This window comes from Myotis yumanensis, unplaced genomic scaffold (assembly GCF_028538775.1).
Source record: "Myotis yumanensis isolate MYYU_CA2020_CCGP unplaced genomic scaffold, mMyoYum1.0.hap1 SCAF_6, whole genome shotgun sequence".
NCBI classification, from domain to species: domain Eukaryota; kingdom Metazoa; phylum Chordata; class Mammalia; order Chiroptera; family Vespertilionidae; genus Myotis; species Myotis yumanensis.
Window position 1 is genome coordinate 80,028,200 of NW_027223757.1, and position 24,867 is coordinate 80,053,066.

The following is a 24,867-nucleotide window of genomic DNA, read 5'->3' on the forward strand; positions in this document are numbered from 1 at the left end:
ACAAAACAAAACAAACTCAGGTCATTCCAAAGTGATATCTGCAAGAGCTGCAAAAAGTTAAGAGTAAGATAAGCACTAATTTATGATGTCCTTCACCTCTACAATGATACACTTAATAGAGAACATGTTTTACCACCAGGTGTTTTCAGTATTTTCATGAATAAAAGTACTATGCTGCACTGTCTGAGATAAAACTGTTTTTGTAGGACGGGTTTAAGACTAAACCTTACCATAGCACTACAAAGACATAATATCCACTCACCCCTAGGACAAGCTCTTCATACCCTAAAGTTTCCTGACTCCCCTCTCTCCCCAGGTTTCTGAATAATATTCTCTTTCATAAGAGACTGAGGGACACTGGACCATGAGGTGATGAAGGACAGAAATAGATTTTACTTATTTGGGTAGCCTGAGCATCTGCCAGTGATTAGTAAGTGTCCAAGGAAAGAAAGAAGGAAGCAAGCAGTTTAGTTTATACATAGAAAAAGAGAAAAAGAATGAAGAATACGGAGGTAAAAAAAGAGAGACAAAATAAATATACATAGTATACTGCGGTAGAAGAAGGGATTTTAAACGTGTGCTTGAATGAGGGGAGGGTGTATTGGATAGAGTTGAATTACAGCTGGACAGGGGGAAAAATCTAGCTTAAACTCTGGGAAAGCCTGGATATTTGTCCGACTACTGGTCAAGCTAAGAGCAGTGGGATTTGTGATGTAAGCACCAGGGGTAGCTGATATATTTTATTTTTTTTACCCGACACCAGCTTGACTAACTGACAGTAGGGGCATGAAAACACCATTAGGAACTTTTGCCTTGAAGTTTCTCCAAGCCAAAATGCACCACACATCTCTTGGTGGTTCAACTAAGAGACAAAGCAGGTCTTCATGGAATTAAGGACCTTAGTCTCATGAGTGCTTTCAAATAAAGAAACATGAAGTCTTTACAAACTACCTCATTAGGAAAAGAACAGGAGGCAAGTGGGGAAAAGTGGTAAGTAATTTGGGAGCTTGAGAAAAGACTGCTTCAAGTGTATCATCTGTTTTGAATGGTCCACTGATCACATTTGCTAAATTTGAACCTAAGAGCCATCACGGAAGTCCCGAGCAAGCACCCGTTAGCATCTCCTATTTTATTGGTTTCTTCTTAGATTGTGCTACAAAATGATAATAAACCAACCCCTCCACATTGCTGACAACTGCTTCAGAAAAAGAGTGTGATACCAAGGACTTTTGGAAAAACAAACAAGGACGGTGTAGCCCAGGGTCAATGAAGGATATGTTGAATGTGTTGCCTTTCATGATGCCTCATTTTTTTCTTTTCTTCCAACTAAAGCATTAGTAACAAAAGTCCTCTTATTGTCTCTGAAAACCAGTAAGAATTAGACTTGCATAACCTGAACCAATGAGCAGATGGAATTTTGATTTAGGAAACTCTTATTCTGTTATTTGGGTTTAGGTCTAAAATCATAAGTCTCATAACTTTCTATTTCCAGGAAGAAGCAAATTAAATCTCTTAAATCCCTCATGATTTATTCAGGCTGACCTATGGGGGAAATATCAGACTTAATGCAAGGCTATTAATGTTTTAAATCAGGTTAACAGATATTTCACTATGGGCCCCATATTTCAGTGCTATCTACATTTTATTATGTACTAGAGGCCTGGTGCACAAAATTCGTGGGGGGGGGGGGGGGCGGTTCCCTCAGCCCGGCCTGCACCCTCTCGCAATCCGGGACCACTGGCTCCTATCTGCTCATCTCCCTGCCTGCCTGATAGCCCCTAACCACCTCTGCCTCAGAAGGTCATTTGGCTGTCCAGTCTAATTAGCATATGTTTTTATTATTATAGATTGGGCTGGATGGACAAGATCAGACATTACTCATCAATATTCGCAGCTGAGACATCATCTTTTTCATACTTTAAATTATCACTTCCAAATGATCAACTGACAAGCTACCAAAAAGTAATTTAGAATTCTCCTTTTGATTCTCTGGAGTTAATATTCAGTCAAATGAGCAGATGATGAAGAGAAAGCAAATGACAATATCCCTAAAGTTAAACTACATAGAGGCAGAAGGAAAACCAATTTAAAAATATATTTCATTCATTCACATTCCAATAATGAGTTAAATATTTTTGTAAGCATATATATATATATATATATATATATACACACACACACATACTACATTGATTAATGGCTGTAAAATAGATGTAAATGTTGGTGAACGTTTAGCAGTTAACAGGAACACCTTACTCTTCTCAGGAGATCTTTTGCAGGCACAGAGCAGGTTGTACCTGAAGAGTTACCAAAAATGCAGTCATCAGAATAGGGGCAGGGACCTAGGGCACGAGGATCTCAGAGGTCAGCGGGAACTTAGTGTGGGCCAAACCATGTGTGGCAACATTCTAACAGAGCCTGCCCCCCTCTGCATCAACAGAACTGCAATGCAGAAAAAAATGCTGGGGTCTTCCCAGAGCCTGTGGGTGCAAATGGAGGTAATAGGTGAGAAAGTTACATGGAGCCAGCATTTCTGGAGGAAATGGTTCACATCTACTCTTTGTTCGAATGTCTTTAGCAATACATGACTTGTTGGGCACTTATATGTGTCATTTGCTTACTGTGTGACATCTGACAAGTTACCTAACCTTATTGCTTCCCAGTTTCCCTTAGAGCAAATAAGAATGCACCTAACATGGTTCTTGTGAGCATGAACTGGTGTAGGCATTTTCTTCGGTTATCTATCATCGGGTAACAAATCACCCCACAAGTTAGTGGCTTAAAATGATGACAGCATTTATTTGGTTCAGAAATCTGCAATTCACGCAGGGATAGCTTATCTCTGGTGCCCTCGTCACCATCCGGGTGGCCAAAAGGCTGGAGACAAGAATATTCTGACGACCCTCCTTCTCACATCTGGAGTTAATGCAGTGTCAGCTGATACCTTGACTGGACCTGTCACCCAGGATAATGGACATGTGGCCTCTCCCTGGGGCCTGAGCCTCCTCACACCACAAAGGGTGAGATATAGAAGTGACCCAGCAAGGGAGCCAGCAGTGATGTCACTGTGTGTCACTTAAAGCAGAAGCCACACCATCACTTCCACTGCATTCTGTCAGTGAGGCTACCACAAAGGCCCATCCAGTGTCAGTAGGAGTAGGAACAGTCGCCACACTTGATAGAGAGGTGTCAAATTTCTAGACAACATGTGAGAACAGGAATATTGGTAGAGCCAATTTTGGAAAAATCTGCCACAATTATATAACCAGCACTGTACTAGGCAATATGAGGAATATAGATTTCTATGTCCTTGAGGATAGAGAAGTCCTGGCAGCTTAAAAGTCTGATAAATGTTAGTTATTATTATTAACATTTTAACCATTACTTACTTTACAGATACCTACAGTATCAGTTATAAAGGTCTTCTATGTTTTTTTTGTGAAATTTTTTAATCAATTCAGTACATTTTCATTGAGCCTCCAGTACTGTATACAGAGAACTATATTGTTTAGTAAAGTTTAGCTGGGTTTATAGAACCTTTAACTTCTCCTTACAAACTTTTATAATCCATTTCTAATCCACTTAAATCTCCCAGAAATCATATATACATAATATTAAGAAAACAGGAACTAAGAAAGGTAGGTAATTTGCTATCTACCACTAGCGTATATGTTTCCAGAAGAGAAGGATTGTATAGGGTGTGCCCACTCTCCTCACACCAGCACCCAGCAGGTGATCCAAAAATATGTGTGGTTGCTAATGCCTCCCATTCATTATAGACTCAGAGATGGGGTTCATTAAGTGAATGGATTTATGATCTTGGTCCTTGTGCTAACTCAGTATTGGAATCATCAAGCTAAAAGAGCAGTCAGAGGATGGTTTAAACTTGCCTGGGGCCTAGTACTCGGCAAATAAATATTAAGGGATGCCCAGAAATCGGCCTTTAATGTATCTGGGTTATTTGTATCTGGCTAGCAGGTAGCCATCCAGTTCTAGTTGGAAGTTGTTGAGAAATTATAAAAATAAAAACTGAAAAAGAGATTAATTTTTTTTTAGATCCTACAATAATGACTTCCCTCTACGTAGGCCTTATTTCTGGCCTGCTAATTTTCAAGTATCTGCACCTCCAAGTTTGGCATGTTGCCACTGAGTCTCTTCAATGGCAAGAGATATACTATGTCCTGCTGCGAGGCTCAATCATGCCCAGTTCTGATGACACCCTCATAGTGAGCGCTTTTTACTGCCTCCTCATGAGATCACGGAGGAAATACTTCAATTCTTGTTTTCTTCGCATCACTGCTAATCTAAAGCTAGAAAATGTATTCATGATGCAGCATTTATCATTTCATTAATTCTAGGGGAGGATTCAGCTGTGGCAATAAGAAAAGGTTTGCAGCAGAATCTTGCCCTAAGCTTAGCCTGACATTCTATAACAGTGGTTCTCAACCTTGGCTGCACTTTAGAATCACCTGGGAATCTTTAAAATCCTGATTTCTGGGTCTCATCCTCCAGAAATTCTGTTTCTTTCTTATGGGGTGGGGCCACAACATTAGTAACAAAGAAACAGAATTTCCAGAGGATGAGGCCCAGAAATCAGGATTTCAAAAAGATTCCAAGGTGATTCTAATGCGCAGCCAAGGTTGAGAACCACTGTTCTATAACAACGCCTTGAGTAAGAAAATAGAGTATTAATTTCAAGCTGCAGTACTAAAAATCTCCCACTTATCCCAAACTTTATCCCAACTCTCCAACCTCTCTTCTCAGAAAGTAAACGCATTTTCTTTAGATGACATGTCTGTTACCTCCTGGCATTACTTCCATCAAAGTCACCTTCTCCTTTCCTCCACCTGGGTCTTTATTCTCCCTTTCACCAGTCAAGATGTGACATTAATTGGATTAGGAAACTGATATTCACTCAGATTCTGCATCTCTCTTTAAACTCACCAGTAGAGCCCGATTATCAGAAGGCGGCTCTGGGGAACCTTTTTCTTTTTAATTTTTTTATTAAGTTATTACATATATGTCTTTATCCCCACATTACCTCATCTCACCCTCCTGTTGTCTGTGTCCATTGGTTAGGCCTATATGCTTGCATATAAGTCCTTTGGTTGATCTCACCCCTTTACCCCACCCTCCCCTACCTTCCCTCTGAGGTTTGATGGTCTGATTGATGCTTCTGTCTCTGTTTTTGTTCATCAGTTTATGTTGTTTATTATATTCCACAAATGAGTGAGATCATGTGATATTTATCTTTCTCTGACTGGCTTATTTCACTTAGCATAATGCTCTCCAGGTCCATCCATGCTGTTGCAAATGGTAAGAACTCCTTTTTTACCACCACATAGTATTCCATTGTGTAGATGTACCACAGTTTTTTAATCCACTCATCTGCTGATGGGCACTTAGGCTGTTTCCAAATCTTAGCTATTGTAAATTGTGCTGCTATGAACATAGGGGTGCATATATCCTTTCTATTTGGTGTTTCTAGTTTCTTGGGATATATTCCTAAAAGTGGGATCACTGGGTCAAATGGGAGTAAACCATCAACAAAACAACAAGAAAGCCCACTGCATGGAGAACATATTTGCAAATGTTATCACTGATAAGGGTTTAATCTCCAACATTTACAGGGAACTCATACAACTTAACAAAAGGAAGATAACCCAATCAAAAAATGGGCAACGGACCTAAATAGATACTTTTCGAAAGAAGACAGAAGGCCAAAAGACATATGAAAACATGTTCAAAGTCACTAATCATCCGAGAGATGCAAATCAACATGACAATGTGGTACCATCTCACACCTGTCAGAATGGCTATCATCAACAAATCAACAAATGACAGTGCTGGCGAGGATGTGGAGAAAAAGGAACCCTCGTGCACTGCTGGTGGGAATGGAGACTGGTGCAGCTACTGTGGAGAACAGTATGGAGTTTCCTCAAAAAACCAAAAATTGGGAACCTTTTTCTGCCAAGGGCCATTTGGTTATTTATAACATCATTCTCGGAAATTATCAACTTAAAAATTAGCCTGCTATATTTGGTCAAACATTGCATTAACTCACCCCTAATGCCTTTGCAGGGCCAGACCGAGTGATTTTTCTGGCCTTTATATGGCCTGCGGGCGGGACATTCCCCACCCCTGCTCTAGAGAGTGAGGTGTTAACAAACAAACAAACAAGATAAAACTCTTAAGATTTTCAACACTGTACATACAGTCACTCAAACTAGTGGCTTTGAGTGTGTTCATTTACAAAATAATAATATTTGCCTTACATAAATCACAGAAATTACTTGGAAACAAAATATTATATGTAAATGTTATTTTTAATTTATAACTGTATTAATACAAATTTAAGACAGTTTTAAGAAAAAGATATGTCACTGTTCTTGGACTACAAGACCAAAAGGGATTTCAAAATCACCTCATATATGTGTCCTGTGCTCAGATAAGAGCAAGTCTCCCTGTGTCAGTAGAAATTTTCCTTTCACAAAAGTCGATACTTTATTCCACACAGTCTAATCATCCCCAGAGATCTTTCTCAGTTTTCATCATCCAGTTGTTTTTTACCAGTAAGTCTCTATATTTTAGAGTTCTTTTTTAAAGAAATAGTAAAATCAAAGATGGCCAATGACATTAGGATAGAACCTTAATTAGAATAGGAGACAAGGACTTACAACCAAAGTTGCTACTCACAAGCCAGAGATTTGGGTTGGATTTAAGTTTTAGGGAAGAAAATCTTGCTCAGAACTGACCTAATTCCAAACTTTAATGACTGTGTCTTCTTGACAAAAGATTTCCTACTTATTAACATATTCCAACTCCTCTTTATTGAAGTTTACAATTTCAAAGCTTGAAAAATATCTGATTTTATCGCTCAAGATTAAGTCAGGGAAGTAGATCTATAAATGCAAAGAGATTAAGGGATTTATTACATACAGTGAGTACATCATTCTAGGAAAAGAAGGTGACGTGAAAGACCCCAGAATTCCAACAGAATTGGAAGATGGAAGAAAAGGTCATACTAACTAGCATTACCAAAACATTGGTTTGAGTGGGCCATTTGGAACTTGCAGGGAAATGCTGGAGAGCCAACTATTTCCAGCATCCAAAGTGGTACCAAGACAAGGAAGCTGTGGCGAGGCACAGGGGAGGCTGTTACTTCCGTGCAGCTGTGCACTGTGTGTCTGTGGCCAAGCCTCTGAGCATGCGCCTGGGGATGCAGCTTGCCAAGCACACACAAGAAAAAGTAAGCTCCTGACTAATTTGGCCACTGAAGATACAGTGAACACTTTTAGATTAAGACAGTTTATCACTTACAAAGACGGTGAGAGGAAGACCAGCCAGACAACCCAGCTCCCTTTCCCCACACACCAACAAGGATAACGCTGAAACCAAAGGAGCCACATGCCAGCAACACAACTTGGACAGGTCGTTGCTGAGGAGCCTCGTGCAGACAGCAGCTGAGAGGTTTCAGTCTGCAGCTCTATTCTGAGGGGTTAGGGCAGAAAGCCCCTTCCCTCATCAGAAGCTGCAAGGCGATGAGACACTGTCCTAACAGATATTTCAGGAAGGGGGAGGTAGGGAGGTGACTGGGAAATGAGCTCATCCTTGAAGGCTCTCCATCTTCTCATATGGTGGGAGGGTCATGAGATAGTCTGCCAAGACTAAGATAAGCTGCGGTTCAAGCCTTTCCTGGATTTTTTCATAACCTCACAGAGATCGCCTATCTTCCAAGCCCTCTGGGTAGATGCCTGGGTCCTAGGGACAAAGATCTGCAGTGAAAGCTTTAGGTGCTGTTACCTCTGACATTTCTATAAGCCATGAGAGTATGAAGCAAGCCCACCTTGTGAAGTTTTGATAAATTAGAGGCGGAGGATGCTCCCTAAAGCCAGCATCAAGAGGAGAGAGAAATGGTGAAACAGCCAGAGGGGGTGTATTCAACTTCAAGTTAGCTCCTGGAGACTTTCTGAACTGATATGGAGGAATGTTCGCACCACTAACCACCTTCTTCCCCTCCACCCCCTCAGTTGTGATGACTGAGGAAAATAATAGTGTTTTGTTATTACTTTGTATCCTCATACTGGTGTGAGATAGGAATTTCCCACACTTTTCTTTCTCTGAAAGAATAGATTAGGACTTAGAAATTAGGACTTAAACATTAAAAGTAGTGCTTGAAAGCTTAAGAAGATATTTTTATTCAATGTTTACATTATCCATGTAGGTTTATGATTATTAATGAGTTGATAACAATGAAGTGCACAGTTGGTGAGCACAGGCACAACATGCAAATGTTTATCTGTGGTGTAAGTAGGTACCAACATAGCCCTTTAATTTGAACAACAAGCTGTGAAGAATAAATAACCATAAAGTTTAGGGTCCAAACCAAATAACTGTCTCATAATTAATTAGCTTGATTTTTAACACAGAGCTCGACTTTAAAGGAATTTTTGGATTGTGTAGTAACAGCTTTAGCATCTCCTAACCAGGTATGCAACCACTTCTACTTAAGACTGGCCTTCTTCACTATAAGCATCCCCACCCTTTATGCGGAAAGACTGAATATAGAACCAGAAGCAGCTTGGACCATATACTAAAATAGGACTCATACCCACAACCTTCATCAAATAGCAGGGAAAACTGACCTATAACCTGCAGCCGCCAGTTCAGGAAGTTAAATCACACTGTCTGTAGCACCCAACCCCAGTGGTTTTATAATTGATTAAGTACTGACAGCTTCCAAAATTCCCTCCCAACTTCCAACCAACCAGAGAAAGCCAAATACAGTCCATTAATGAATATGCCCTGCCCCTAGTTAGCCAGCCTCCAGCTTCCCCATGTCAGCAGCCTCCAATCAGGGAATACCCGAAGCCTTCTCTTTCATTCTTAGGTAGCTTTTACACTCCTCTGCCGGTCTTTGAGTCTCTGCTAAAACCAGGTGATGCTGACTGACTCCTTTACTCTACCAAGTTTTGAATAAACAGCCTTTGCTTATTTTTATGAGTAGTCTTCATTTATTTCCACAACGCTTAAATATACTTAATTAAAGACCAGTGAATGATTTTGAAATAATTTACTAGCAGTTGTAGAACCTTTACTTAGAGGTGAGTGGATTTGAAGGAATAAAAACAGAATTTCCTGAAATATCTGATAATAATATTTATAAGCTACTATTGAAGTGGTGACCATAGTCCAAGCCTGAGCTAAATGTAGCGTATGTCTAATCTCATTTAATCATTTCAACACTTCTAAGTAGTAGCTACTGCAGAGGAAGAACTCAAGGCACAGAGAGGATAATTCTCTTGTCCAAATCCAATAACCAAAGGAAATGGACTTCAAACCCAAATGCATCATTCTCCCCAGCCTAACCTTTCTCCCAGGACAGCACTACTTACAGAGTTCTAAACACTGTACTGAATTCCTCAAGAGTCAGTATCTACTTGAGAAGCTAATATTAATTGCTTATGAAATCCTTCACTTTGTACCTGTGTTCTCGGCTCAAGAACAGAACTAATAAAGGTAAAAGCACCCTTTGTCCTTAAGAGCTCATATGATAGGTAAAGTGGGTAAAATGAAACAACACACATCACAAGTATACTTGTTTGAGGATCAGTTTAGTAAATCAATAAGATCCAGACTTTGTAGTTGAGCTTATAAGATTTTGCATTGAATTTATTGGGGTTACACTGGTAAATTATATAGGTTTCAGGGGTATAATTCTACAAGACATCATCAGTATATTGCATTGTGTGTTCACCACCCCAAGTCAATTCTCTTTCCATCACCATTTATCCCCCTTCCTTGCTTCTACCTCACCATCCCTCTGGTAATCACCATACTGTTGTCTGTCTATGTGAACTTGTAAGTTGTGACAATAGTAGGAGTAAAAGAATGAGGCTACTAGCATGAACTCAGATCATAAACAAGGAATGAAGGAGGAGCATTTCTGACACATGTAATCATCAAAAGCCTTAGAAGTACATTTACAGTAAATGTGATGTTCTTTTCTCCCCCGGCACTCAGTATACCTGTCTCTGACAATGGTTTTCCTAAAACACAACTCCTCACACCGATGCTGGCTTATGAAATCCCCAATCTAGGAGCATCTTTATTAATCATAAAGAGACTGATAGGCAAAATGCTAATAAACAAACAAACAGAAAAGCAAAGCTGCTAGTCCACTGGTTCTCAACTCATGTTCCTAAGCTAAACCTTATACCAAATAAATTTGAATCTCTGAAAAAAGATGCCAACAGCTATAATTTTAAAGCTTCCTACATGATTACACTATGCATTCAAGTTGAAAAGTGTTGTTCCAGACCAGGGTTTCTCAACTCAGCACTACTAACATTTTAGGACAATTATATATATATATATATATATATATATATATATAGAGAGAGAGAGAGAGAGAGAGAGAGAGAGAGAGAGAGAAAGGGAGAGGAATAGAGAGATAGAAACAATGATGAGAAACATCGATTGTCTGCCTCCTGCACACCCCCTAATAGGGATCCAGGCATGTATCCTGACAGGAATCGAACGTGATCTCTTCATTCATGGGCCAACACTCAAGCACTGAGCCATACTGGCCAGGTAGAACAGATATTTCTTTCATGGAGATTGTCCTATGCCTTGCAGAATGTCAGCGTCCCTAAACTCTTTCCATTACTTGTTAGCAGCACTTCCACCCCAAGTTGTGACAACAACAACAAAATGTTTTCAGACATTGCCAATGCCCCCGCCGCCGCCCCCCCCCCAGGAGCAAAACTGCCCTTGGCTGAGAACCACTGCTCCAAACCAAGATCTGCTGAAAGACCTCAAACATCATGCCATTGAGTTCTCAGAGCAGACGTCAGCATTCTAACTCTGATGGCTAGAAACTCCCAAAGTTTCTGATTTAGTGCATCTGGGTGTGGCTCAACAGTATGAGGGTATATTAGATCAATCATTGTATTTTAAAAATATGTTCATCTGCTTCATTTCCAACCTCTTAATTCCAGCATCGCCAGGATTCACTTCCCACCTTAGCTATTTCTAAAGGTCCCCATCATATTTAAAAGTGCTCACAGAAGTTATATCTCCTCTTACTTTGGTGGCTGAGGTGCTATCCCCTGTTAAAAGTGAGTAAACTATTATCCATGCTTAACACAGTGGCAATGTTCCTTTACATATAAGACTCCTCAATAAAGCATTCACATTGCCTTTCAAAGGCACTAATGAGGCAGCTATTGGGCTCACAGATTCTTGCCAGGTGAGGAGCTTTCTCCCAGGTGGAGGCTGAAGTTTGGGTTCCCATGGACTTTCTCCTTTCTGCTCATTATTAGCATGTAAGTGTTCACAGAGATATTTCATTTAAACCTGCTTTAAATTTTGAGTGGAATTTAGAGCTTCTATCTCCACAAATCTCTTTTTCAACCTTGTTTTTCAGATCTTTATATCTATATCTATATCCTATATAATAAAAGCCTGATATGCTAAGTGTCTGACCTTTCGACCAGTCGCTATGATGCACACTGACCACCAGGGGGCAGATGCTCTGACCAGTAGGTTAGCTTGCTGCTGGGGTCTGGCAGATCGGGACTGGGCAAGATGGGCCGGACACACCCTGGAGCCCTCCCGCGGTCCCTCCCCAGCCCCGATCATACACCTGTGGGGTCCCTCAGCCTGGCCTGTACCTTCTTGCAATCCAGGACCCATTGGTGGATGTTGGAGAGCTGGTTTCAACCCGATCCCCACAGGCCAAGCCAAGGAACCCCACTGGTGCACAAATCCATGCACCGAGCCTCTAGTCTATCAATAATCTTGTGCTGAACAGACTTCTTGATCCATTCTGAGTATAGCAAGCCTTTGGGAGTATAAAAATGGAAAAGCCTTCTCCTGGATGAGCTAGTGAAGCAAACATTTCATAATTATTAGCTCAATAACAGAAATATGTACTTGAAAGAGAAACAGACATTTGTCCTCTCATTGAAACTGTAAAGCATGTTAGTAGATATAAGAATTCCTGCCCTCCCCTCCATGCCTGGGAGCTTATTTTTCTGCCACAGTCAACATAGTGGAGTTGGGGAGTATATAGAAGCCTAATAAATAACATACTGGTATTTCAGGTACTTGATGACTACATGCTAACCTCTTTACTCTGTTGTATTTTTAAAATTTTTTTTATTGATTTCATAGAGGAAGGGAGAGATAGAAACATCAATGATGAGAGAGAATCATTGATCGGCTGCCTCCTGCACAGCCCCCACTGGGGATTGAGCCCACAACCCGGGCATGTGCCCTTGACTGGAATTGAATCAGGGACCCTTCAGTCCAAAGGCTGACACTCTACCCACTGAGCCAAATCAGCTAGGGCTACTGTGTTGTATTTAATCCTGAGCTCTGCGCCTTGGGATTATCATAAATCACTATTGCTCTTCCCATTTTACAGCTGAGAAACTGAGTCTCATGTAATTCAGCTTCACAGGTCCCATACTTGGACAGTCTTCTAATCACCAGATGTAGATAAATTCTTCACTTTGGATTCAAGGACCTCCAAGCAATCCACAGAAAGAACAGTAGTTCAAGAAAATTCTTTTTGTTTGTAATCCTGTATATATTACGGTATGCATTTACAAACATTTACATCAGTCTATAGTGGTGGCCTCAGACTTCAGCAGACTGCCATAGTGGCCCCTGGAACCAAAGTTAAGAACCCCTGATTTCCTTTCTGATTTTCTTTCTTTTATTATTTTTTAGTGTTTTTTAAAAGAATATATTTTATTGATTTTTTACAGAGAGGAAGGGAGAGGGATAGAGAGTTAGAAACATCGATCAGCTGCCTCCTATACACTTCCCACTGGGGATGTGCCCGCAACCAAGGTACATGCCCTTGACCAGAATCGAACCTGGGACCACTCAGTCTTCAGGCCGACGCTCTATCCACTGAGCCAAACTGGTCAGGGCTCCTTTCTGGGGCATATCATACCTTAATCTTGTGAAATCCTTTACATTCTCCAGTGTCAAATGAAGTTCTTGAGTTTGGGGACCGCGAGCTGCTCTAAAGAGGCTTTTTCATATCATGTATAAGACAGGTAATATTTAAAGGTCAGAATGATTTCTATATGTGATACCAACAGTTGCTTGAAGTCCTGTTTCAATGCATATAACATACATCAATTAAAACAACAATGATTCTATTTTATCCTGAAGTACCCCAAAGTTAAGCAACTTCACACCCTTTCTATTATTCAGTCTTCCAGGAATAAGAAGCTTACAACTAGCATACGTTTGATATTTCACCATTGATTACTTGAATGTGGTGATACATATAGACAGAAATGCTTTTGAAGTCTCTAATATTGTATGGTCATAATAAGAGGTTTATTTTGTGACACACAGATAAATAAACAATCTCAGAGGATAGAGAGGGATGGAGAATGGCTTTCTATATAGACTGAATGGTGAGGGAGAGCCTCTCTGACTCAGGTGGAATAGAAGAACCATCTGGGAGGAGAGAGCTCCATTAGAGCAGGCTATGCAACAGCTCAGAGGTACAGACTGACTGGTGCATTTGTGGAGTAACAAGGAGGCGTTGCTAAAAATGAAAGGATAAGGAGGGAATGATGTCAGAGAAGTCGCCTGGACCAGACCTCATAAGGCTGCTAAGTCATGGTAAGGACATTAAATCTCATTCTGATAGGGTTGGGAAGTGTTGAAAGATTATGAGTAGAGGAGGACATAATGACCTGTTTTGAAAGAATTCTTGTGGCTTTTTAAAAACTTAATAAACTTAATTTTTCAGCGTATTTTAAATTCATAGCAAAAACTGATAGGAAAGTACAGAGTTCCCATATACCTCTTGCTCCCCGCACCTCCCCCTCCACACACACACATACACAATATCACCCAATAATCCCCGCTATTGACATCACACCCCATGGTGGCATATTTTTCTTTGTGGATTTTTTAGGAAGCAAAGAAATCAGGGAGACAAGGCTAGACGCAGAGGCTATTTAGGAAGCTATTTCTCTAGTCTAGTCAAGGGAGGAGGATGGCTTAAATGAGCATCTGGGTAAAGGCAGGGAGAAGTTTTGTATTTGAAAGCCTACTAATTGGAATATTAAGAATGCTAAGAACACCAAGAAGGGAGATATTAATTCCACTACATGTTAAGTGGTGCTCATTTCACCCCTCAATTTTCCCAATACTCCTCAATTTTTACTCTGTTGGATATCTTTTTAACAAGATCGGAGCTTCAGACTGACTTCTATGGAACCAAATTGCTCAAAGTAGAATATATTAAACGGTTCATTACCAATGCAATTATTTATCTTTGAATAAATATTTACTAAGCCCAACTTAGAACCAAAAGGCAGTTCTGACAATTTTAAGACCCATTTCAATGTAACAGCCTGAAATGCTAATATTTATTTGCAGGTCTTGATTAAATGAAACATTGAATTTGTTTGGACTTGCTACAAGCCTTTAGGTGGGCAAAGGAGTTTGTGTTCCTGGAAGAAATGACCAAAATGGATAAAAACTAGTATTTCAGGTCTGCTGTCTGTTAACCGCTCTACAAATCAATACCTCAGCTCTTCCATTCTGTCTAATGACAAATTCTCTTAAGGAAGAGAAAATCAGGCTCCATTTTGCCAACATTAAAATAAGCCATAGCTTTACTTTTTACCTGGAGAAATGTCAGCACTTTGTGATTTTTGGAGTATCAGTATACTAAGAATATTTTTTAAACATTGCACCTGGGAAAGTGTCAGGCTGCTTCTTGAAACATGTTCAACAGACAGTGGAGAATGAAAGCCTTCAGTGCAACAATCCATGAGGAACTGAATCCTGCCAGGAACCCTGTGAGTTCAAAAGCAAACACCCCCCCCCCCCCCCCCCCACGGAGCGTTAAGAGGACTTCAGCTCAGCTGACACCTTGACTGAGCCTGTGGAAGCCCCTGAAGCAGAGTGCCCAGGTAGCCAGGCCCAGAGCACTGACCAACAGGGTGTGAGATAATAAACGCGTTTTAAGCCACCAGATTTTGGAGTAATTTGTTATGAAGCAGTAGGTAACTAATACAAATTGCCTACCCCTAACACAGATTTAAATCTCAGCTTGGCATCCTGAAGAAAGTGAAGTTGAGATTTCTTTAATGGGGATTGCCAAACAGATCATGACTTCAGATATTAGTACTATAATTCCCTCAATCAAATATTTAAAGCCAAAGTGGAAAGACAACTAATGTGTAGTGACAGATTAAATATCTTTGGCCGAGGGAAAAATATATATATATATATATTTGCTGTCATCTTTGTGCAGGAACCATGCTAATCTCTGTATTGTTCCAATTTTAATGTATGTGCTGCTGAAGCGAGCACTGGCCGGGAATATTTTGGTGTCTTTTCCCCCAATACAGATAAATGATGTCATTTCTTCATAATGACATTTCATTTACCATTTCTTAACTTGCATGTCAGTCTAAGGAAGAAGAAAAGACCAAATTTATGGTATTTTACAAATTCTAAGCATCTAAAGATCCTGTTTAAAGGGGTTAGAGGGCTGTTAAAATTCTACTATAAACACAAAAACCTGAAAATATGGGCTATTTTGTTTTTGTTCTATTTTACCCAATAATGGCTCAAGGCAGATAACAGAAGACACAAAGTTTTGCTGTATTAATGGTTGACCCTAAACAATATTACACACACCAGGCTTGTCTTGGGCCTGATTCCCGGCTCTTGGATTCTGCTCCTTTGATTGCTATGATGCTATGTCAGCAAGAGAGAGAAAAGGAAAGAAAACAAATTCTCTCCTCCAGGTCGAGGGACTGCAGACTGTGCAGCAAAAATTGGGCCCATCAAGGGTGTCTGTCCTTCAGTGACAGAATAAGTGACTTTCCACGTTGAGAAATCACATTGAGGAAATTTGAGTCAGAAAAGTCCTGCCAAACTGACTTCTGTTCCACTCGTCCTCTACTGTTAAGCACTAGTTTTTAAATCTCAAAGTCCCTGAAATATCCCTTATTAAACTGCAAATGCACGTGAAAGGAGCCTTATTATTTGTTGTCAATAAAAAAGTAGAGTGTGACTGGAATGGGTCATCAGATGGTCTTCCAGGCCACATGATCAGAAGGGTAAAGTACATAAACATCTGCCTCTAAGTAAGTCATGGCCGCGAGCAGAGGACTCAGCACTAAGACACACACCAAGTGTCATGAGATCCAGTTACTTACAGTTCTGCTGGCATGAATTTTGCAGCCACATACAAGCTTAACCCCACATTCACAGTGAAGTCCTTTTCAAATGCTCACCAGCTACCTTTTTTGGTTGTCTCATTGCTCTGGACCCATTTGCTGCCCGACACAGAGCTGGAGAGTTCTTTAGAGAAATGAGGAAAATAGAAAATACAGCAACACTGATGGTTGTAGTCAGGATCAGGTTCCCAGGATTTAGTAAGGCACCGATGAGGAGAAAGGGCAGGTTGTCCCACTTTCAGGTTCTTCATTCTCAAGATTTTATCGAGTGAAAAGCTTTCTGAGTACTTACTGTTATGGCTGAGAAGTGATTTGTGGCGATGAAATGTAAGATACTAAGTTTGGAAGTGACCTAACTCCATAGAAAGCAAGTCCGCGTCACCATCTTGCAACCCCTCAGAGCATCTACAACATCTATCAGATGAATCAGTATTTCTGTAATGCAAATGGTTACTGCAGACTGGTACTCTCTGAAAAATTCCCACTGTGTAAGATAACCTATTAGACCAAGATGATCTCATAAACTGATTCTTCTGGATTTGGGCTTGATTGGTTTATTGAGTTTTAAAAGAAGAATTACCTTCATTCTGCAGAATCAATGATCAAATTCATCATTGATGTGTTGTTTTTTTTTTCTTTTTTAAGGCTAGGGCATGAGGTCTGGGTTAGAATTCAGAACTTCTGTCTTTGCCTTGAGGCTCCTTTACTCTGTATACAGCCAGTCTCCCAGGGGTCTGCATCCATTCAGAATGTCACTAATCTCTTTATTATAAGGTGCTTCAGCAGGAAAGAAACATTTATCCTTTTATTTGAGGAAAATTTTACAAAGTAAAGGTATCTGAGGAAAATACTATGTTAGGTAGTATAGGAGACACAATGTTTGGTTTAAAATAATATAAACTGTCACAGCACTGATAGCCAAAAAAATCTGCAAAGTCCAACCAATATTAAAGCTGAGATCATGGGAGCTAAAATAACCTCGACTGATCTTTTTCTGTGAAATATTCTGCTGAACTCCAGAGTTTCTAGTTTGGTAACTGCTTATGATGCTGAAGACAGAAAATAAAAACCAAGACGGCTCTCTAACAGGCAAGCTGTGGAGTAACCCGCCTAAGTCTGCATTCCCAAAGGAGCATATTTCCACTCAAAGGTCAGGATAAATGCCAATAACCACCCAAACACATACATAGAAACATACACACACGTAGGCATATACATACAAAAAACATAATACACAAAAGGCCAGGAAGGCAATTTTTAAAATCTTCACCCAAGGATATCAAGGATATGTTTTCACTGATTTGAGGGAGAGAAAGAAACATCAGTTTGAGAGAAAAGCATCAACTGGTTGCCTCCTGTACACTCCCTGACTGGGAATCAAACCCGCAACCTTTTTAGTGTATGGAACAATGCTCCAACCAACTGAGCCATCCAGCCAGGACCCAGAAAGGGAATTTTGCTTGTCCAAAACTCTCCCTGAGAAATTATAACCACAAGCTGGCCTGTGAGTTGCTGGGGAGAATCAATGTTGCTGATGAGATCCCAAATAACCTCGAATGGAAAATTTACTTTAGTCTGCATCCACATTGCCTTCAGTATCTGAAATAAATCTCCAATGTAGAATTTAATTTAAAATGGTCTCAGATGACTGGTGACCCACAACTAGGAGACAGAACATGAATTTTGCCCAGAGAAACTCTTCTATAACCCAGGTCTCAGAGCAAACCCACAGACCAAATTCCATGACATGTCTCCTGCCCAGAGTAAAAGCAAGTTTTAAAGGAGGAAGAAAATAAAGAAAGAAATAATACTACTTTAGTAAGAGCTATCTGAAAAATCAAAACAGTAGAATCAAACATTCAATGCCTTGAGATATTGAAATTATCAGACTCAGAATATAAATGTATAAAGTCTTTAAATAGAGAAAAGAAAAACTTGAAAATATGACCACAGAACAAGAGCATAAAGAATCAAAAATGAATAAATCCTATAAAATTAATAAATCTATATATATAAAAGCCAAGCAACCCGACCAGCGGAATGACCAGTCACTGTGACGTGCACTGCAGTGGCCAACCGGCCTGATCAGCCCCCGCCCCCCACCAACCTCCTGCTGCCCCACCGGCCCAGTCCCAATCAGCCCCCATTGGGGCAGGCCAGCTAGCCCCCACCTGTGCACAAATTAGTGCACCAGGCCTCTAGTATGTTTATAAAGACTACACACTTAAGTCACAGAATATAGAACCAAAATGACACTGCAGTGCAATAGAGAAAATATCTTTCTCCAATAAATTTTATTGGGCCAATTGGCTATTCATTTGGAAAAAATACATATATCTAGACTTTCCAGACATTATTTCAGCCCTGGTTGGGTGGCTCAAGTTGGTTAGAGCATCCTCCCATACACCAAAAGGTTATGGGTTTAATCCCTGGTCAGAGCATGTATGGGAGGCAACTGATTGATGTTTCTCTCCCTCCCACTTCCTCTCTCTAAAAATAATCAATAAAAATATATGCTCATGTGAGGAATCCATCAGAATAATTAAGATTATAGACTGACTAGATGAATGTGTAGAAAGTACAGAAAAGTTTAAAGTCTCATATGCTGTAAGTGGATGTATGAATTCATATAACTTCTAAACAGTGTTTGGCAGTACCTTCTGAAGCTGTATATGCACACATACCATGATCTAGAAATTTATCCAACATAATTGCACACATGTATATACCAATAAAACATGTATAGGAATGTTTGAAGCACCATTATTTTAAAAATAATAAAAACAATAAAACTGTAAAGAGCATAAATTTTAATTTATACTAAAATAGAGAATTAAATGGTGGTATATTTATTAGATTAAATTGAGCAATGATAATGATTATTGATGCATGCAACTATATAAATAAAACTCAAAAATATATTGAGCAAGGCCTACTGAGTATTTACAATATTATTTCATTCCTATAGTTAGTGTACAAAGAACAGGTAAAAATTAAGAAAAAATATTAATTGTAGTATAGCAACTAGCCTATAAGGGCAATTTTATGATTTGATTTTAGGTAGAATTTTGTCCTATTTCTTGATCAGGGTGGTGATTTTAAGGGAGTGTTCATCCCATGTTTTTAAATGTATTATCTACTTTACAAAAAAAGTTGCTCTAGCCAAGTGGCTCAGTTGGTCGGAGCATCATAGTGTATACCAAAAGGCCACATGGTTGATTCCGTGTTAAGGCATATACCTAGGTTGCTGGTTTGATCCTCAGTCAGGGTGGGTATGGGCGGCAACCAATCAATGTCAATGTCTCTCTTTCTCTCTCTCTCTCTCTCTCTCCCCCACTTCCTCTCTCTCTGAAAAAAAAAAAAAATCAGTAAAAACATGTCCTCAGGTGAGGATTAAAAAAGAAAAGTTTACTCAAAATTATAGTACATACATGCAAATTCCCTCTAATCACTTCCTTCACATAATCTATTTTTTTCAAATCTGCCAGAATTCATTTTAACTATTTCAACTCAAAAATCTAAGTGCTCCACAGCCCAATGCACAATTGTTTAGGCAGCCTGGCTTAGAGCAGGGCTCAAGCAGCATGATCGCTAATATTCAAAGAGTCAGGGGTAGCTTATCTTGATTAGCACATTGTTATAATCTCCTCCTAAATATACACCTTTACAAACAGCTTCAGTACAATGTGCTTTCATTTGTAAAATAATTTTCTGCAAAGACCTTTACAAACATGTAAAGAATATTAATTCAGTCTCCATGCTATAAACAAGAAGACTGAAGTGCAGCATAATCCAATGGCTTCTTTAAAATCATTCAGTTGACATGTGGTAGAGCATTTTCCACTTAGTCATGGAAATTTTGCAAAAATTCTTAGTTCATAGCCATATATTCTCACCATATTTCCTTGGTTGGATAGGAAAATTCTTAAAAGTGAAGTCCAAATATTTTTCTTTAGTGTCTACCTACAATGTGTCATAGAGCTGTGAGCATCACAATTCCATGCTATCTCCTGGGCACTGTCATCTTTGTAAAATAAGCTTTTAACTTATTAAAAAAGCCAGTCGTGTGAAGGACAGATAAGTGATAAATAAGCCAGCATTAGGATAAGTTGACTAATTATTTTTGTATTAATGTCACTGCTTAAAATAATGGGAAAATGTCCATTGTTTGTTTCTCAGGGACTAGCCATGATTTAAAAGCATATGCACTTTATAGCTATTTATAGTGCTTGCACAAGGCATCCATGGCAATTAACACACAAGCAGGCAAAAGAGAAAATCAGACACAGTGATTCATCAAGAATGGATGTTCTCCCTATCTTACCAGATTCATCATCTTTAAATCTGATGCTATAAAAGATAGGAACTGAGCAAGGGCAGAGCTGGTCAGCATTTAAACAGCACTTTTCCAAAGACAAATGCAAAGACACCAAAATGCGGGGAGCCCATATTTTCATTACTGGATCTTCTTCCTCTGAGTATAAAGAGACTTATAAGAACCTTGAATGTAACTGTACTTACAATGCTTTCTCCGAGGCAAAATGTAAAAGAAAAGAAAAAAAAAAAAAACCCAGACATGGTGGATGTCTTTCTGATGGGCAAGAAATTAAAAGCTCACTCTCATTATTTATATGTTATTCATCTTACCCAAGACCAAGCAGTGATCATTGTCACTGTAAGAAATTCTTGACATCCTTCCACAATTCTGAGACAGAATCAAAGTAAATATCATTACAGACTATTCCAGATCCTCATTTTCAAAGTATCATATCCCAAACACTCACATTCAATTATTCTGAGAATACATACTGGACCTCCAACGTGACCTTGTAACTTTTTTCAATGATAACTATGGAAAGGCTAAAAATTTTTTCTACTATGAATTTATTATAGAAATAGTGTACTCCCTGCTTCCTTCCTCAACCAAATCACCCCTTAGATAAAAAGCTCCTCCCAGGTAGAAGCACTTCCAAGAAATAAAGGAACTTAAGAGAATCTTCCAGGAATAGCTTTGGTAACTGGTTTATTTCTTCTATAATGTACAGAATGTCGGGGGGGGGAGGGGATAGTTTAGGACCACTAAAAGGAAACATGTAAACATCCGAACATATGCACACACATACACATACTTATGTACCAGCACTTTGTATAGTGTCCTTTGAATTGGTGATCAGAAAATGAAAAACTAATATTTGTACCCATCTCATTAGAGAAGACTGACTTCTATTAACAGACTCAGTTCTCTTCTAAAATTTTACCTTTTTAAATTTGTACCCAACAAAATCAAGTTTCCTTCCTTCCTTCCTTCCTTCCTTCCTTCCTTCCTTCCTTCCTTCCTTCCTTCCTTCCTTCCTTTCTTCCTTCCTTCCCTCTCCCTCCCTTTCCCCTGCCCTCCTTCCCTACCACTCTTTCCCCCTCTCTCTGAACTCTTTGAAAAAGCATTCATTATTTGTGATCTAGTAGACACATCCATAGACAACAAGGAGCAAAACTATTTTAGCTGCTAGCCTCCCATCAAGGTTGTTTAAGATAAAATCAGAATTGATGAAAGTACAGTTGGAAGAAATAGAAGAGAGTCCTCCAAGTGGAGAGCTCTCAGCCTAGCATAGAATGAAATGCAGACTGTAACAAGATGATTTCCCATGTGAGCCAAATGAAACAGGCTCTAAGAGAATCCCGAGTTTCTAGATTTATGGAAACTTATATCTCCCTTCCTATAAAACAACTGCTGAGCTGCAGAAATGGAAGCCTGCTCTATGCTGTCAGTGGACTTTGGAGCCTACATGAACAAAGGGAGGTACCTCTTTATAGCACATCAAAATCTCTGGGTGTAAGATCCAGGAATATGGATTTTAAATAAATTATCCAAGAGATTCTTATGGAAATTGAAGTTAACTGGAAGAGGTGATCCGGCATGAGTATTGAGTATCCATGCCCATTTTTGCTGGTATGATAAGAATTCAGGTCCCTGATCATTCTTTACCCAGATCATTTGTTAGGGTTTTGCCTTTACCAGAGAAAGAGCAGGCTCTCTGTGGAAGCAGTGATTCTCCATGCTTAGAGTTTCTGGACTACAGTGCAAACTCCCTCACCTACAGCATCCAATTGAGTCACTCCCACCACCCCTGTGGAACGTGACAGCATGCTTGCTGTGCTGTAAGCAATGAAGTGTATTGTCTCTGACCTAGGAGTTTCATGTCATCTGCCAGCAAAGCTATAGGCCATCTTTATTAGCTTGTAAGTAGAGAAAAATAGCAGACCTGATGAAGAACTGCTGCATCATTCAGATGTGAGTAATGAGGCCAAACATGGCATCTAATAAAATGGTTAAGTAAAATCTAGAGTAAATCCCCAAATTCTTTGTATCAGTAGCAGGCATGAGCCTACCTGCAGGAGACATTTGTCTTTTTGCTTGAACCTCCTACTGCCAGCTCATTTTATAGCACTTAAAGGTAGAAGGCAACGCTGAATTTAATTAGCTACTCTCTCCCTATTAAGAATAAGAGAAAGCACAAAAGGCTTAAGAACATAATAAGAAAAAATAATTAGTAGAAAATAAACACAAAAACTAAAAAGCAAAGAATTCTTACAGATGAGCTAATAGTATTTTTCATGATGTTTTTTAAAGTAACCCCCTGAACAGTAGGAAGAAAAGAGAACTCAGGTGGTCTCATTGCCCATGGTGATAAATCAGCATCAAATCACCAGGGAGCACAAGAGTCCCTGTCGGCCCCCAGCTTGGTGAGCTCACTGTGTTCAGTCCAGTAGAATGTAGCTGCAGGGAGTCATGGCAGCCATCATCTTGATATTCCAGATCCTCATTATTGTGAGGATGAGAAGTAAGAGCAATCCTTCAGAGCAGGCTCCCGTGATAAAGAAGACAAAATGCCAGTCCAAAGTGAGGAGCAGAACCTCAGGTAGCTTTGAGGACATGATATGGAGGGGAGTGAGGAATAAAGAGATTTAAGGAGAGAGAAAAATATAGGCTCTCACACACAGGAGGTGCCAGGTATCATCTGATGCGTCGGAAAGGAGCCCTGCGGTGAACTGGACACTGTCACAGCCCTTGATGGGTGACTTGACTCACTGACTTATCTGATGACAGGACTGAGGTTAGAGCCACAGTCTACCTCTGTCTGAGAATGATGAGAGGGAAAGGCTCTCAAACCTACAAGGGGCTGAAGAAGGCAAAGGGAAAGATGCTAATTGGAGGAAAAGATAGTCATGTCAAAGAGAGGGTGAAAGCCCTAATGGAATATTACTGTCTCCAAACATTGCTTATCAGTCTGCAGAATTGAATCAGCTCAGACTTACTTTCATTGAAATGTGTAGAGAACATTATCTATCTGACCAAATAAGATCCCTTTCCCCCTCAATTTATACCCTGTAACTTACTACTGGATTTTTTGGAAGAATTTGTCTAGAGTTTTTGGTCTGACAAATTCTTCTCCTCTTCCATCTCCTCCTCTTTTTCCCCCTCCTCTTTCTCCCTATTTCTTTTTAATGACATATAAGAGAATGAAAGCCTACACATTACCATTCATATTTAAAAAAACAAGTGTTTTTTTAAACAACTTCTCACTGCTAAAAACACACACAACAACATAGTCTACTTTTCTTTTCTCCGATATATATTTTACTTGCTAAAAAATAAGAGCCCAATAAGAGCAAGTCAGAATAGCATCTTTTATTTACAGTGTTATTTAAAGATAGGTGTCAAACTCTGCTTTTGAACTGACTGTTTCCTCAATGATGCACCTCCTAGATTGAAGTGTCCGTGCAGTCTTATTTTTAAGTTCTGAAATTATTCACATTCAGCAACTCTGCTCCACCTAATTAGAGCCCTGATGCAGAAGAAAATGTGGAGAACTGCTGGGGAGGGATAAAGCGTGAAGATCAGAATTAAAGCAATGAGAGGATAATTTCCTCTACTGCTCTTCATTAGCAAACAGACCTCCTTTTTGGTGGAGAGAGCAAAAATAAAATTAGGATATTCTAGTTATAGAACCATTGGCATGCCACAAACAGGTACAGAATTTTCAATTAACCAAGCTCATCTCAAACCCGAAAGTTCAATAGGGGACTTAAAAGAATTAAAGGATGGGTAAACCCCCCAGAATGATTTGACATGGGCTAAGTCTAAAACTCTTCATTATTGTTAAGAGCAACATTCTATGATCCATGCTGAAGGCAAGCATTGATATACTGGAAATGCAAGGTTTAGAACCATCTACACTGAGAAATAATGAGCTATGGTTACCTGTTAAGCTGCTGGAAGAAATTGGACAATCCTATATAATGAAAGCCTAATATGCAAATCAACCGAATGGTGGAATGACCACTGGAACGACTGGTCACTATGATGCGCACTGACCACCAGGGGGCAGACGCTCAATGCAGGAGCTGCCCTCAGCCCACAGGCCCCAGGCCAGCCAATGCGGGTTCTAGTGGGGCCCCCTCCCCCAGAATCGCTCTGCTGATCGCCCCGCTGGTTGCCCCACAGATGGGCCCCGATTGCCGGCAAGGCCTAGGGACCCTACTCTTGCACAAATTTTGTGCACTGGGTCTCTAGTCTATATAATTAAAGATCATCTCTGTGCAATGAGCAATAAAAAAGAAATTGGGGATAGAG

General features: G+C 39.7%; 1 pseudogene; it reads right to left on the minus strand.

Moving 5' to 3' along the window:
* Positions 1–15,259: 15,259 nt before the first annotated feature.
* LOC139013319 (U6 spliceosomal RNA) lies at positions 15,260–15,360 on the minus strand (annotated as a pseudogene).
* Positions 15,361–24,867: the final 9,507 nt, after the last annotated feature.